At 43.5% G+C, this 13,450-nt stretch overlaps 1 protein-coding gene across 5 annotated transcripts in view; it reads right to left on the reverse strand.

The window, feature by feature from the left end:
- LOC100521877 (pseudouridine-5'-phosphatase) overlaps positions 1 to 13,450 on the reverse strand; it is a 631,841-nt gene that overhangs the window by 31,121 nt on the left and 587,270 nt on the right. Inside the window, exon 9 of one of the 5 annotated variants that reach the window (XR_014835031.1) lies at positions 1,098 to 1,349. The exons of the other annotated variants lie outside the window; for them this stretch is intronic. The gene's annotated coding sequence lies outside the window, so the exon portion shown is untranslated. The remainder of the gene's footprint in view (positions 1 to 1,097; positions 1,350 to 13,450) is intronic. 5 annotated transcript variants of the gene reach the window in all.

The raw sequence follows: 13,450 nt of genomic DNA on the forward strand, positions 1-13,450 counted from the left end.
ACATGGAATTTAAGTTGCTGATCCAGGGACCTTAACACTGGGAGATTCTCCTGGAGTGTCCACGTGGACTCAGGCATCGTAAAGATCTTTATGTGGAAGGAGGCAGAAGTGGTCAGTGTGGTGTCCCATGCTGGCTGCAGCTGTGGCCGCTGGCTTTGAAAGCAAAGGAAATGATCACTAGTCAAGCAATGTCGGCAGCCGCTCATGCTGGAAAGGGCACAGCTACACACAGTCCCCTAGAGCTCTGTCCACACCTTTATGTGAGCCCAGAGACACAGGCTGCATCTGCAACCTACAGATGTGCCAGCAAACGAAGTTTCAAGCCACCAAGCCTGTGGCAATGTGTCAGAGCAGCCGTAAAAGATGAACACTCAGAGCCAGCATGCCTGCTTTTGGGAGCCTGGCCAGCTTTGCGCTCCGTAACTCAAGAATGACGTTCCTGGTCTATAAGCCTATTAGTCTTATGTGCACCCCACGCAACACACACACACACACACACACACACACACAGCCGAAACTCAGCCTCTGTCCACTGGCGCCAGATAGAAACGTGAAGGAGAAAAAAAATAGCTTCACTGTTTTGCCAGGCAAAGGAGACCACAGCAGGCTGAGGCCCTAAAGACTGTACCCTCTCTTGGGAGACATTAGGAAGTCTTTTGTAGTTTGGGAGTAGAAGACAGCCACAGATAAGGATCATATTAAGCTTCATTCTTCTTCAGAGCTGGTATTTGGGGGCCCCAGGACTGATTCTGGTGGTCCTCCTCCCTGGCTTCCATTTGTTGGGGATTTTCGTCCTGCAGAAGAGCTCAAAGATATTGCTATGTGTATCCCTTGAGGAGGAACCAGGACCTACCCCCAGGCTGCACAATTGTGTCTGGATGGCTCCTCCCGGGTCTCTGCATGCCCTCCCTTCCCTGATCAGCACCGGTTGGCACCTGCCCTCTAAGGCCCAGGGAAGGTCCTGGAGCCTGAAGCTCATTCCCTCAAAACAAGACATAGGGACCACAGAAAGGCTTGTGTGTCCAGGAGCCCCAGAGGGCCCTGCTGGGTTTCACACAGTGACACACACAAACACACACCTCATGGAGAGACCTTACCTGAATCAGCCTAACGCTTGCCTAATCCCATCTCCAGCAGAATATCATTCTCTCTTGATGTGCATCATTTGTGCAAAGGCTTATGTCTGAAGACAGAAATTAGAACCTTTCTTGATTTCATCAAAATGTGCCTTGGGGGCTTATAAGTATTTGTACTGATGGCAGAGCCAATCTTCACTTGTGACTCAATGGGTCCAGAAAGTCCCGATATTTATCCAAAGCACCTGAGAATCACTAGACAGCTCCATTACCCTAGGTCAGGTGAGAAAAAGAAGGGGGGAAAAAAAAAAAAGGAGAGAAAGGCTCTATATCTGACCATAATTAATTTAATGCAAATGAGCCTGTTCTGTTCATTATGTCAGTGCGATGGACGTATTTTTGCAAGCACTTAATGTGTAAAGGGGCATTCTGGAAATTGACAGTTTTCACTAATTTAGACTGACCTTCTCCATCCGTTAGGCCCCAGTCATGAATATTATATGTCACTAATTTGAAGCAATACTAATCAGCCCAGGGTCAATTAGACACATAATAGAACTCGCACGGACAGTCTTCTCATTATTGGGAATCAAATCCTCAGCTTTACTGAATGATAAATAGTGACAACGTGCATGCCGATTGGGTTAAGCCACGCTGAGATAATAGACATCATCTCACCATTTATTTAGAAAGCAATCTTCTATCTTCAATGTTTGAACTCCTTAATTGCTGGGGCTACCTTTTGCTTGCCATGGTATCTTTCTTTTTACAGCCTTACCTGTGGCACATGAACATTCCCAGGCGAGGGATCAAATCAGAGCTGCAGCTGCCCGCCTATGCCACAGCCCCAACACCACCAGATGTGAGCTGCACCTGTGACCTATGGCGCAGCTTGCGGCAACACCCAATCCTTCACCCACTGAACAAGGACGGGAATCAAACCCGCCTCCTCAGGGACACTAGTCGGATTCTCAACCCACTGACCACAACCAGAACTCCTGCTGTGGTGTCCTTCAAAATACCTATCCAGTGCCTTGGTTAGGGGAAATACTTAGATGGAATTCATCAAAAACACAGTGGTGCTTTCAGAATAGGAAGAGGGGCGTTCATGTGGTGGTGCAGCAGAAATGAATCTAACTAGTATCCATGAGGATGCAGGTTTGATCCCTGGTCCCTCTCAGTGAGTCAAGGATCTGGCATTGCCATGAGCTGTAGCTTGGATTGAACCCCTAGTCTGGGAACTTCCATATGCTGTAGGGGTGGCCCTAAGAAGGAAGGGAAGGGAAGGGAAGGCAAAAAGAAAGAAAGGAAAGAAAGAAGGAAAGAAAGAAGGAAGGAAGGAGAAAGAAAGGAAAAAGAAAGGAGGAAGGAAGGAAGACACAAGAATAAGATGCGTAAACAGATGAAAAATAATTGATGCATTGATGGGAGAGGGAAGAGGCAGGGAGGGGGTGCCTTTGGAGAAATATGATAAAGACTAAGAATGAATAACAAAGATGTATTCGAGATCCAACCTGATTCCAACGGTGTGATGACAAAGATTCAAGTTTGCCTATTAAGGGTCCGACCCGCCAGAGACACAGGTGTTTCTGAGATGTGTGTGTCCAAGGTGAAGAGATGAAAAAGAGGTGCTGGTACCCTCAGGCTGAGGCCAATCATGCTTCCGCCTCCAAATGTCACTCCTTTGTCACCCTAGGTCCCCTTCCAGGTTAGGGTGGCTCAAAGGACTAACTTGATTTTAACAGGCAGACTTCAGAGATACCACAGGTTCAACTCCAGACGGTTGGTGGTAAAGGAACACTGCAATACGGCAAGTCACTTGGCTGTTCTGGTTTCCCAGGGCACATAAAAGTTATGTGCACTCTCTGTTGTTGCCTGTTAAATACGCAATAGGATTACAGCTAAAACAACCCATGCACATAGCTTATTTTAAAAATACTTTATCACTTAAAAAAAAACCAAAACAATTACAATCCTAAGGTCCAAGATCACTGATCACAGGTCACCATAACAAATATAATAGTGGTGAAAACTTGTGAAATATTGAGAGAATTACCCAATGTGACACAGAGATGGGAAGTGGGCAAAGGGTGCCAAGAGACCGGCTGGAGGCAGGGTTGCCACACACCTTCGATGGGTAAAAAACGCAGACTCTGTGACTGTACTAAAAGGATGGCTGTATGTGCTCAAAACCAACAGCTGTGATTCTGAGAAGTAAGGACTAACCTCTGAGGATCTGTAAGAGAGGCGAAATCGCAATCATGAGAGGAGAGTCTATTGAATGAGAATTTCAGATACCATGCATTGATGTGAAAATGAACTCGGAAAAAAGAAACTTGAAACAAGCCAAAAAAAAAAAAAAATTGGTGTTTACATTAGGAAATTCAGGAGTCATGAGTGGTTGTGTTTTCTGCTTTTTATTTTCTTTTCTGTACCCTTCTTTGTGTGTTTGTGTATATGTGTGTGTGTGAAAGTATTTTTTTAAAAACAATGTTTAAAGTATAGTTGATTTATAGTGTTGTGCCAATTTCTGCTGTACAGCACAGAGACGCAATCAGACACACACACACACACATATATATATATATATATACATTCTTTTTCTCATGCTATCTTCCATCATGTTCTGTCCCAAGAGACTGAATAGAGTTCCCTGTACTGTACGTTAGGACCTCACTGCTTATCCATTCTGAACATAATATTTTGCATCTACTCACCCCAAACTTCCCATTCATCCCACGTCCTCCTCCTCCCCCTTGGCAACCACAAGGCTGCTCTCTGGGTCTATGAGTCTGTTTCTGTTTCGTAGATAGGTTCATTTGTTCTATATTTTAGATTCCACATAGAAGTGATGTCACATGGTATTTGTCTCTTTCTGACTTCACTTAGTATGAGAATCTCTAGGTGCCTCCATGTTGCTTCAAATGGCAAGCTGTCATTCTTTTTTATGGCTGTGTAATATTCCACAGTGTATATGTAACCACATGGATTGGTATGCTGGCTACTGGCCTCCAAAATTCCTAAATGCATTTTGGCCTATATCTGAACTCTCCTAACTGTTCCATTGGTCTGTCTCTTTGTCTATTTGACAATCTCATGTGTTAATCACTGAGACTTTAAAATATTCTACAATAGTCCTTGAAAGTCTTTTCATCCGTCTCACTGTTGCTATTTTTCAAAAGTTTTCTAGTTATTCTTATTTGTTCCTTTTTCCATATGTTCTTTTAATTGGTTGTTCCTAGTCTATGCGAAAGTCATTTATTTTTATGCTGTATTTTGTATTCCACACTGAATTCCCAAATGGCACACAGGGAAAACAACATTGCCATTCATACCATAAGCAAAGGGCTCAACTCCTTACTCCCTGAGCAGCTCCTAGGAAGTGATCAGCATAAGACCAATAACCAGTTGATTGCAAATGGGGAAAGGATATGAATTGACTGTTCATAGAGGGAAAAAAAATACAGATGGATTTTTTTTTTTTTACAGATGGATTTTAAACAAGAGAAGGGATACTTGTTAAAATAATACAGTTACTAAATAACCAATTAGAAGTACACTGAAGATACTCTTTTCAATCTGTTAGGTGGGAAGAAGAGAGAGGTGGGCAAAGAGATGAGAAAGCAAAAACTGGCTACAGAACATTAATTACCAAGGGGCTATCATGTCTTTCTGGCATTCATGGGTTGGGAGCGGGGGTGCTGTCTTTCTGAATTTACCTGCACTCAACTTCCCAGAGCAACATACATGGTCAACAGCTCAACATAGACCTCCAGAAGCAATTGTAAGTTCTTGGAGGCTGGCTTCTTGTCTACAGACACCTCAGTGCCTTTAGAAAACCATTTCTGGGGAAGGGACACCATCCTGAGACCATGGTGGCTGGGACACATCCCATATTCCTACCACTTGAGGCTGTTTCTCTTCCTTTGATGGGGAGTGCGAGTGAAGCCTGATGTATGCAGAAAATCTGGATGTCTCTTAGCAGCTCATCCCTTTCAAGATGATGGTGTTTTCTCTTTTCCTTTTGCCAGGGATGGAGCTCCCAGGAGCAGAAGTATGGCCATGAAGAAAGGAGACTAGATGGGAAGAAGGGAGACCATTCTGAACTGTGTCACCATGAGGTAGGAGAAGCTGAGCAATTGGGAGAGAGGGGGCAGGATGACTCTCAAGGAGGACCCAACCAAAGTTTTGACAAAAATAGTTGTAACAAGTGATAGGAAGCAGGTAAGATAAAGTGGTGGGGGGAGAGAAAAGGTGTCGTGATCATGACCCCCTAGAGAGGTCATGGGGGTTGACTGTGGCTTTGAGATGACAGAGCAACCTCATTCAAAAGGCAGAGACCCAACCCAGGAATAAGTTTGCTAGAACTGCACTATCCAATATGGTGGCCACTCATCACATGAAGTCATGAAGCACCTGAAATGTGGCGAGTCTGAACTAGAGGCATTGTAAGTACCAAAAACATACTGATTTCAAACGATGTAGAATACTTCCTTGGGTCATTTTTGAGGTGGATTACCTAGGTGGAGATAATACTTTGGATATACTGGGTTAAGGATGTTATCAATGTCATCTATCTTACCTACTTTTTTTTGGCTACACTTGGAACATGTGGAAGTTCCCAGGCCAGGGATCCAACCCTAGCCACAGCAATGACCTGAGTCACAGCAGTGACAATGCTGGATTCTTAACCATTGGGCCACCAGAGAACTCCATCATCTACATTTTTAAAATATGGCTACTAGAAAAGTTAAAGTGATCCATGGGACGTATTTTGCATTTCTACTGGAGAGCACTGTCCAATGCGACCCACATCAATTAATTCACTTCTCTCTTCAGCTCAGTTCCTCCTGGCAGGGCATCTCATGTGAGGTGGGAACATGGTCTGGGTTCCCTTGGGTGTTTACAGATCCATCCCTAACTTTACCCTCTGAGCACCCTCTCTCCAAGCACCCTTTCTTTGTTCTCTACATAAGATAAGCAATGCCCTGTGTTCACTACATTTATACCTCTTAACTGAATCATGTGCTATTTCTCCCTTTCCATATAAAATATTTCCCTTTTGCTCAAAGCTCTATTTCAACATGCTTTCACCTGCTATACAACTGGCCCTTCTTGGAGTGAGAAAAGACTTGTTCTACGAGTTTCTAGTGTGGCGCCACATGATCGGCGGTATTTTGGGAGCATCGGGATACAGGTTTGACCCCTGGTCGCACACACCAAGTGTAGGATCCAGTGTTGCTGCAGGTGTGGCACAGGTTGTAACTGCAGCTCAGAGATGATCCCTGGTCTGGGAACTCCATATGGCACGGCGTGGTTACCACCAAAAAAAAAAAAAAGTGTTCTAACATCCCTCCCTCCTTTCTCGGTTTAGAAGATTTGATCTCTCTCAAGACAAACTGATCCCTCCCCAAGCCACCCTGGGGAAAATTCCTTCTAAAGTCTTCTTCCTGGGAGAGCAAGATACGGTCATTGCTGTGTGACATGTTGCCAGCTCTCCACTTTTATCTCAGTTGGCCTCAGTCCAACCAGATCTACTTTCCATAAATGAAATGTTTTCCAAAATCCAGAAGACAGTGATTTAACACTTGGGCAGAACTGTCATGGACCAGTTTAAGGAGACTACAGAAGACTTTTTTTTTTTTACATCTGGTATACCTAGAAATGGTGGACAAGGGTAGTTTTCAACATCTCAATATCTCAATCCACCCATTTGAACCTCTACTTGGCCAGATCCAACCAATGGGAGTGTTTTAACCTCCCGGTGAAATGTAGATCTTAATTTAAATGTTCCCTCCAGAAGGTCCTTGTCTGACATAGAGAATTACTGTGAGACTTCGGTTTTAAACACGCATCTTTAAAACGTAATTAGTTGGCACACACGGCAGTGCTGAGAAAGCAGTAACCTATAAAGAGAATCAGAGCTGACATTCTAAAACTTTGCAAATCACAATTAAGATCATCCAACAGAATAGGTCTCCTCCTTGCCTGATGTCTTAATCAGCTCCTGCTATCATAAAAAATACCATAGGCAATCCCCGTCACGGCTCAGTGGGTTATGAACCCATCTAGGATCCATGAGGATGCATGTTCGATCCCTGCTCTCGCTCACTGGATTAAGGATCTGGTGTTGCTGTGAGCTATGGTGTAGGTAACCGGTGCAGCTTGGATCCTGACTTGCTCATGGCTGTGGCACAGGCTGGCAGTTGAAGCTCCAAATTGACCCCTAGCCTGGCAACTTCCACATGCCTCAGGTGTGGCCATTAAAAAGACACACACACACACAAAGTACCATAGACCAGGTGGCTTAAACAACAGGCATTTGTTTCCCAGAGTTCTGGAGGGGGGATGTCCAAGATCATGGGGTGACAGACTTAGTTCCTGGCGAGGCCCCCTTCCTTGTTTGTACAGCTGCATGTTTGCTGTGTCCTCCCTCACAGGGTAGAGAAAGGCCTGTGGTATCTTCCTTATAAGGACCCTAATCCCCTCACAGGGACCCCACCCTCATAACCTCATCTAAAGCTAATTAAATCCCAAAGGCTCCACCTCCAAATACCATTCTGTTGGGGCATTAGGACATCAACGTACAAATCATGGGGTGGGAGACACAAACATTCAGTCCATAAAACCAGGGAAAGCGAGTGAGGACCGAGCCTATCTTACTTGTCAATTCTCTCTGAGGCAGCGTGAAGAATGCCTGCTCCTCGCCCTGTAAAGTTGTCCATGTCTCTTTCCCAAGAATCTGAAAATACATCACCTCACAGAGCAAAAGGGATGCAGCAGATGTGATTAAGTTAAGAGCCTTGGGTCCGGGAGGCGTTCTTGCAATGTGCAGGTGGATCTTTATAAGAAAAATGCACAGGGGTCCAAGAAGGAGATGTGTTGGTTAGAATGATTCAGGGCCACAAGTGAAGGAACGCCGGCACATAAAACAGACCAATGGTAAGAGGCGTGTGTGAAATATTGTAAAGCAAAGGCAGAAACTACAGATGAGATGCTCATTGTGGGAAGAATAGGTGGGAAGGGCAGGGTATAACATAGACCTTAAGAAAAGAATCTGAAAAGCTATATATATGTGTGTCTATATATACATATTTATATACTTACATACGTATAACTGAATCACTTTGCTGTTCACCTGAAATTAACATGATATTATAAATCAACTTTACTTCAACTTTTTAAAAAGTTGGGGGAAAAAGTAGACCTTAAGACATAAAGAAGATACAACCACTGTGGAAGAGAGTAGGGTGGTTCCTCAGAAAACTAAATATAGAACTATCATATTATACAGCACTCTTACTCCTGGGCATGTATCTGGACAAAAGCTTCATTCAAAAAGATACATGCAGCACTATTCACAATAGCCAAGACATGGAAACAACCTAAATGTCTACTGACAGATGAATGGAATAAGAAGATGTGGCATATATACACAATGGAATACTACTCAACCATGAAAAAGAACAAAATAATACCACTTGCAGCAACATGGAGGCAACTAGAGTTTCTCATACTAAGTGCAATCAGAAAGAGAAAGACAAATACCATATGATATCACTTCTATGTGGAATCTAAAATATGGCACAAAGGAACCTATCTACAAAACAGAAACACACTCACAGACATAGAGATGAGACTTGTGGTTGCCAAGGGGGAGGAGGGAGGGAGTGGGATGGACGGAGAGCTCGGGGTTAGTAGATGCAACCTAAGACATTTAGAAAGGATCAGCAATGACATTCTGCTGTACAGCACAGAGAACTCTATCCAATCACTTGTGATAGAAAATGTTAGAAGATAATATGAGAGAAACAATGTATCTGTATGTATAACTGAGTCACTCCGCTGTACAGCAGAAATTTTGTACATCAACTATGATAAAACATTTCTTTAAAAAATAAAATGAAGTCAGATGTCCTGGAGGAAGAAAAAATAAAGGAGAAATTGGTTTTACAAAAACTGACAGTCTAGATGGACAGAATGGAAAGAGCAAACAGAACAAAGACAGTGTTTGAAGACATTCAGCAGAGGAATTAGTACAAGATGAAGCCAGGTTTGTCCGTGTCAGAACCATCAACTGTGTATCCACTAACAATAAGCATGAGAACACCTAGGAACCACAACACATGCTGTTGGTGTCACTGATGAGAACTGACTGTCCCTGCCCTGAGAGGGAGCGCTGCTGGCTGAGCGAATGCAGAGAGGTTAGAGCTTGAGTCTGCAGGGGAAGCAGGCGTGTGAAGAAAAGGCCTTGGCACCACATGTGCTGCGAGGCACCTTTTTGCCATGAGGGCTTCCCACAGGTACAGCTCCTGAATGCCTGTTTCTGTCCGCTGAACAGATGTGCCTGTAGGGGGAACCCAGGGGAAGGTCTTTTACTTCTGGCCAATTCCTCCATCTGCGGGGAGGATTTCAACTGTTTGCAACTTAGAAGCCTATCCTTCTGTACTTCTACGTAAGGCAAATGTTGCTTCCGGTCTTATTCTTAATCATTCTTGCTGTGTCACAGACTCAACCAGTAGAAGGACGGCAGGTGTCTAATAACGACTCTTCAAAGGGGCAGGGGAGACGTCTGATTTGTAGTGTTTGCCACTTTCTGGGGTGGACCTCCTAGCATCGTGGCTCATTTTGCGTTATGACTGTGACATCCCTAGGAGATGGGAAAAGATATACCTGGTGGTGCTGGTGCTGGGGAAGGACATCCCCCTCCCATCATAAAGCAATGCCAGGAATCACTCACTGAAATCAAACAAGAGGAATACCAGTTGTGGTACAATGGGATCGGCGGTGTCTTGGGAACTCTGGGATGCAGGTTCAATCCCTGGCCCCCCGCACTGTGGGTTAAGGATCCTGCACTGCTGCAGCTGTGGCTTAAGTGCAACTGTGGCTGAGATCTGATCCCTGGCCCGGGAATTCCATATGCCTCAGGTGGCCAAGACATGAGAGTTCCTAAGAGTTCCTAGAGGTGATTCCAAAAGAGATGGAAATCTAAGACTCCACAATCTATAACTCCAACAGAGTTGTGACTCAGAGGTTCTACACCGGGTGTGTCAGTATATAATTGGGACGCACACAGAAGTGTGGTGCACACAGCAGAGAATTATGCTACTAGGCTTCAAATCTCGTAGCATACACCCACCAGCCCTGATTTGCATGAGATATACAGCCTTCTTCATGCCAAGAAGTACTTGGCACCTGCTCTCACGCACAGGACGAGGGAGGAGAGGAATGTGGAAATACTGACAGCCTTATCGCAGTCAACGAAAATGAGAGACACACTGCAGGCAAAAAGGCAGATCATTCATGCATGAGTGTCGATCCGACCAAGATTTCACTGAACAGATCGGGGCATCCGGGAAAAACAAACTGGCTGAAAACACTTGGCGCTTTTCCCCTTCAGGGGAAAATCTGGCCAGAAGAAAAGCATTTATATCTGCTGTGAAAAAAAAGAAAATCTGCTAACCCTAACCCCTAACCCTAACCTTACCCCTAAACCCTAACCCTAACCCTAAACCCTAAGCCTAACCAAAGTTGTTTTCAGGTGACTTAAAAAAAAAAAAAACTTTAAGAAAGGCAGGGACAGGAATAGACTAGGGGTTTGGCATGGAAATGTTCTAAAATTAGGTTGTGATGAAGGTTGTACAACTATAAATATAATAAAATTCACTGAATTTAAAAAAAAAACAACAACCTTAAGACGTCAATGAATTGGATTATTCATTCATTTTGTTGATGTTGGTGAAAACAGTTGCTTGGATAAATGTATTTCTATTTTGGAACATTAAAGAAAACATGCATTAATAATAATAGCAGCCTGGTTGAGTGGAGGACAGAGCAGGGAAAGTGGTTGTTTTAAGGTTCCATTACCACGTGGCGTTGTGGTCAATGGATTCTGACAGTTGACTGTCATGGGACTTGAATGCAGTAGCTAGACCCATGAATTTTTTTTTTTTAATTTAGAAAGGTTTTCTTTCCCTCCCACGCATGTAGCATTCTTGGTATTCTGTGCTGAAGATCAAGAATGAAACATTTTGCTTTTATGTCCCTCCCGTGGGGTACTTTCGAATTAAGTTGGTCTCCGGCTATTATATTTATTTTAATCCTCTGAGTTTATTTTTCCCAACCACAAAGCCTACAGCTTACCCATGTACTGTCAGAGGCTGTTGAACGCTCAGAAGACAGAGCCATTATCTTCCTCAGCCAATGGGTTTTTCTCATGCCAGAGATAAGTGATTAGGTCTGCAAGCTTTTATAGCAGCTTGTTTGACTTGTCTTAGGAAATCGTAGGGGGTGTTTTTTTTTGTTTGTTTGTTTGTGTTTTTTCTCTTGTGCATTTTCAAATACTATGAAATGCTGAGACTTAAAAATTAGGATTTGGGATCTAGGATCTCTTGAAATTAGGTTTTTAGATCAAGATCCGAATAAGTGTTTTAAAGGGCAGATAGCCAGTGTCCTCGGTCAGATTTTCTGGAAGAAGGATTCCTGTGTGTGTGAATTGTTTTGGCGGAGGAGAAGTCTCAGGTGAGGGGCAGGACCGGATAGAGTTGGGGCGAGAGACGCTAAGGTACACAAGGTCCTACGTAAAAGTGGTGGTCCCACTTGGTCATATACTTGAACCAGACCTCATAGGGTGGTGTGGCTCATACCGGGCACCTCACAGTTAGGACCACAATTTTAGTGTCATCTGCTACTGTAACAGAAGCCCTTTGGCATCTTGTTCATAAGGACACGAATCCCATCATGACCTCATCACGTTTCAAAGACTCCACCTCGTCATGCCATCCTGTTGGCAGTTTTAGAGTATGAATTGGAGGTGAGGGGACACCAACATTCAGCCTATGGCATCCACCTTCAAGCCAAAGTCCAGTCTTGTCTATGCTAGGTTCAGCCTGTCATTGGTTGCAGGCAGCAGGGGTTGGTGGGCTGGCCAGACCTCCACATCACAATGATATTCGTGAAGGATTTGACTGGCAAAGAAAAATAAGGTTATGATGCATGTGAAGAAAACCAGAGTGTATACAGGAATCTACCAAGAGTACCACCGCACCCATGCCCAAAAGTATGCTGAACCAAGATGAGAAAGACACCTCAGCATGACTAGAGATTGTCCCTGGAAGATGCATGATCATCCTTTTCCCTAATAGTCTGTGTTTCCAATGTGTCCACAGTGAATCCTGGGTAGTGAGAAAGAACACACACTGAGATGCAGTCAAAACCAACAGGGTCTGACTCATCATCTTTTACAAAAGAGGTCAGCAAACCATGAGCCATGGACCCAGTCCTGCCCAATGTTGGTTGTTATTAATAAAATTTTATTGAGACACAGACATGGCTATTCAATAGTAACATCTGTGGTTGCCTTCACGTAGCACCAGAGTTGAGAAGACTCAGTGAAGATGCAGTGGCCTTGCCAACAACGGCTGTAGATGACTATTCCTCATCTGTAAGATGGGTAACAACTCTTACTCCTAGGATTTCTGAGTGGCTTAAAAGAGAAAACCTAAGTCCGGCACTAACTCAGCCTTCCCTAGGTGCGAAAAGTCCACCTCTGCTATCATTTTGTCTCAGAAGCACAGCTCGTCAGTCCTAGCACCCAAGAGGACCTAGGAGCATGAAAATCTGCTTCAAATGTTCATTAAATTTTGGTTTCATCATGCACCCTTATGTTCATAGCAGTGCTAGTTGCAACAGCAAAGACATGGAAACAACCTAACGGTCCAATGACAGAAGAATGGATACAGAAGATATACATTTTACAGTGGAATATATACAATGGACTATTATTACTCAGCCTTTGAAAAGAACAAAAGAATGCCATTTGCAGAAAATGAGTGGAGCTAGAGGTGATCATAGCAAGTCATTCAGAAAGAGAAAGACAAATGCTATGTGATAAGACTAATACGTGGAATCTAAAAATTAATATAAACGAATGTATTTGTAAAACAGACATAGACTCACAGGCATAGAACTTCACCTTATCGTTACCAAGGGGAAAGGTGGGGGAGGGATAAACGAGGAGTTTGGGATTAAAAGATACACAGTCGCATATATAAAAGAGATAATCCACAAAGTCCTGCTGGATAGCACAGGGAAGTAGACAGTGATAAACAATACTCGAAAAGAATATGAAGAATAATGTATACATATGTGTAACTGAATCACTTTGCTACACAGCAGAAATTAGCACAACTGATACTGTCCTTTAGCACAATAAAGTTTTTGGTATCATAGCTTTCCCATAGGATTGATGTACTCAAGTATCTTTTTTTTAAGTTTTTTTTTAATTACTCAAATGAATTTATCACATCTGTAGTTGTATAATGATCATCGCAATCCAATTTCACAGGATTTCCATCCCACATCCCAAGCACATC

Source organism: Sus scrofa, chromosome X (assembly GCF_054392235.1).
Source record: "Sus scrofa isolate SSC_HxYL_T2T_F1_AM1 chromosome X, Sscrofa_HxYL_maternal_Yorkshire_Landrace_v2.0, whole genome shotgun sequence".
Classification (NCBI taxonomy): domain Eukaryota; kingdom Metazoa; phylum Chordata; class Mammalia; order Artiodactyla; family Suidae; genus Sus; species Sus scrofa.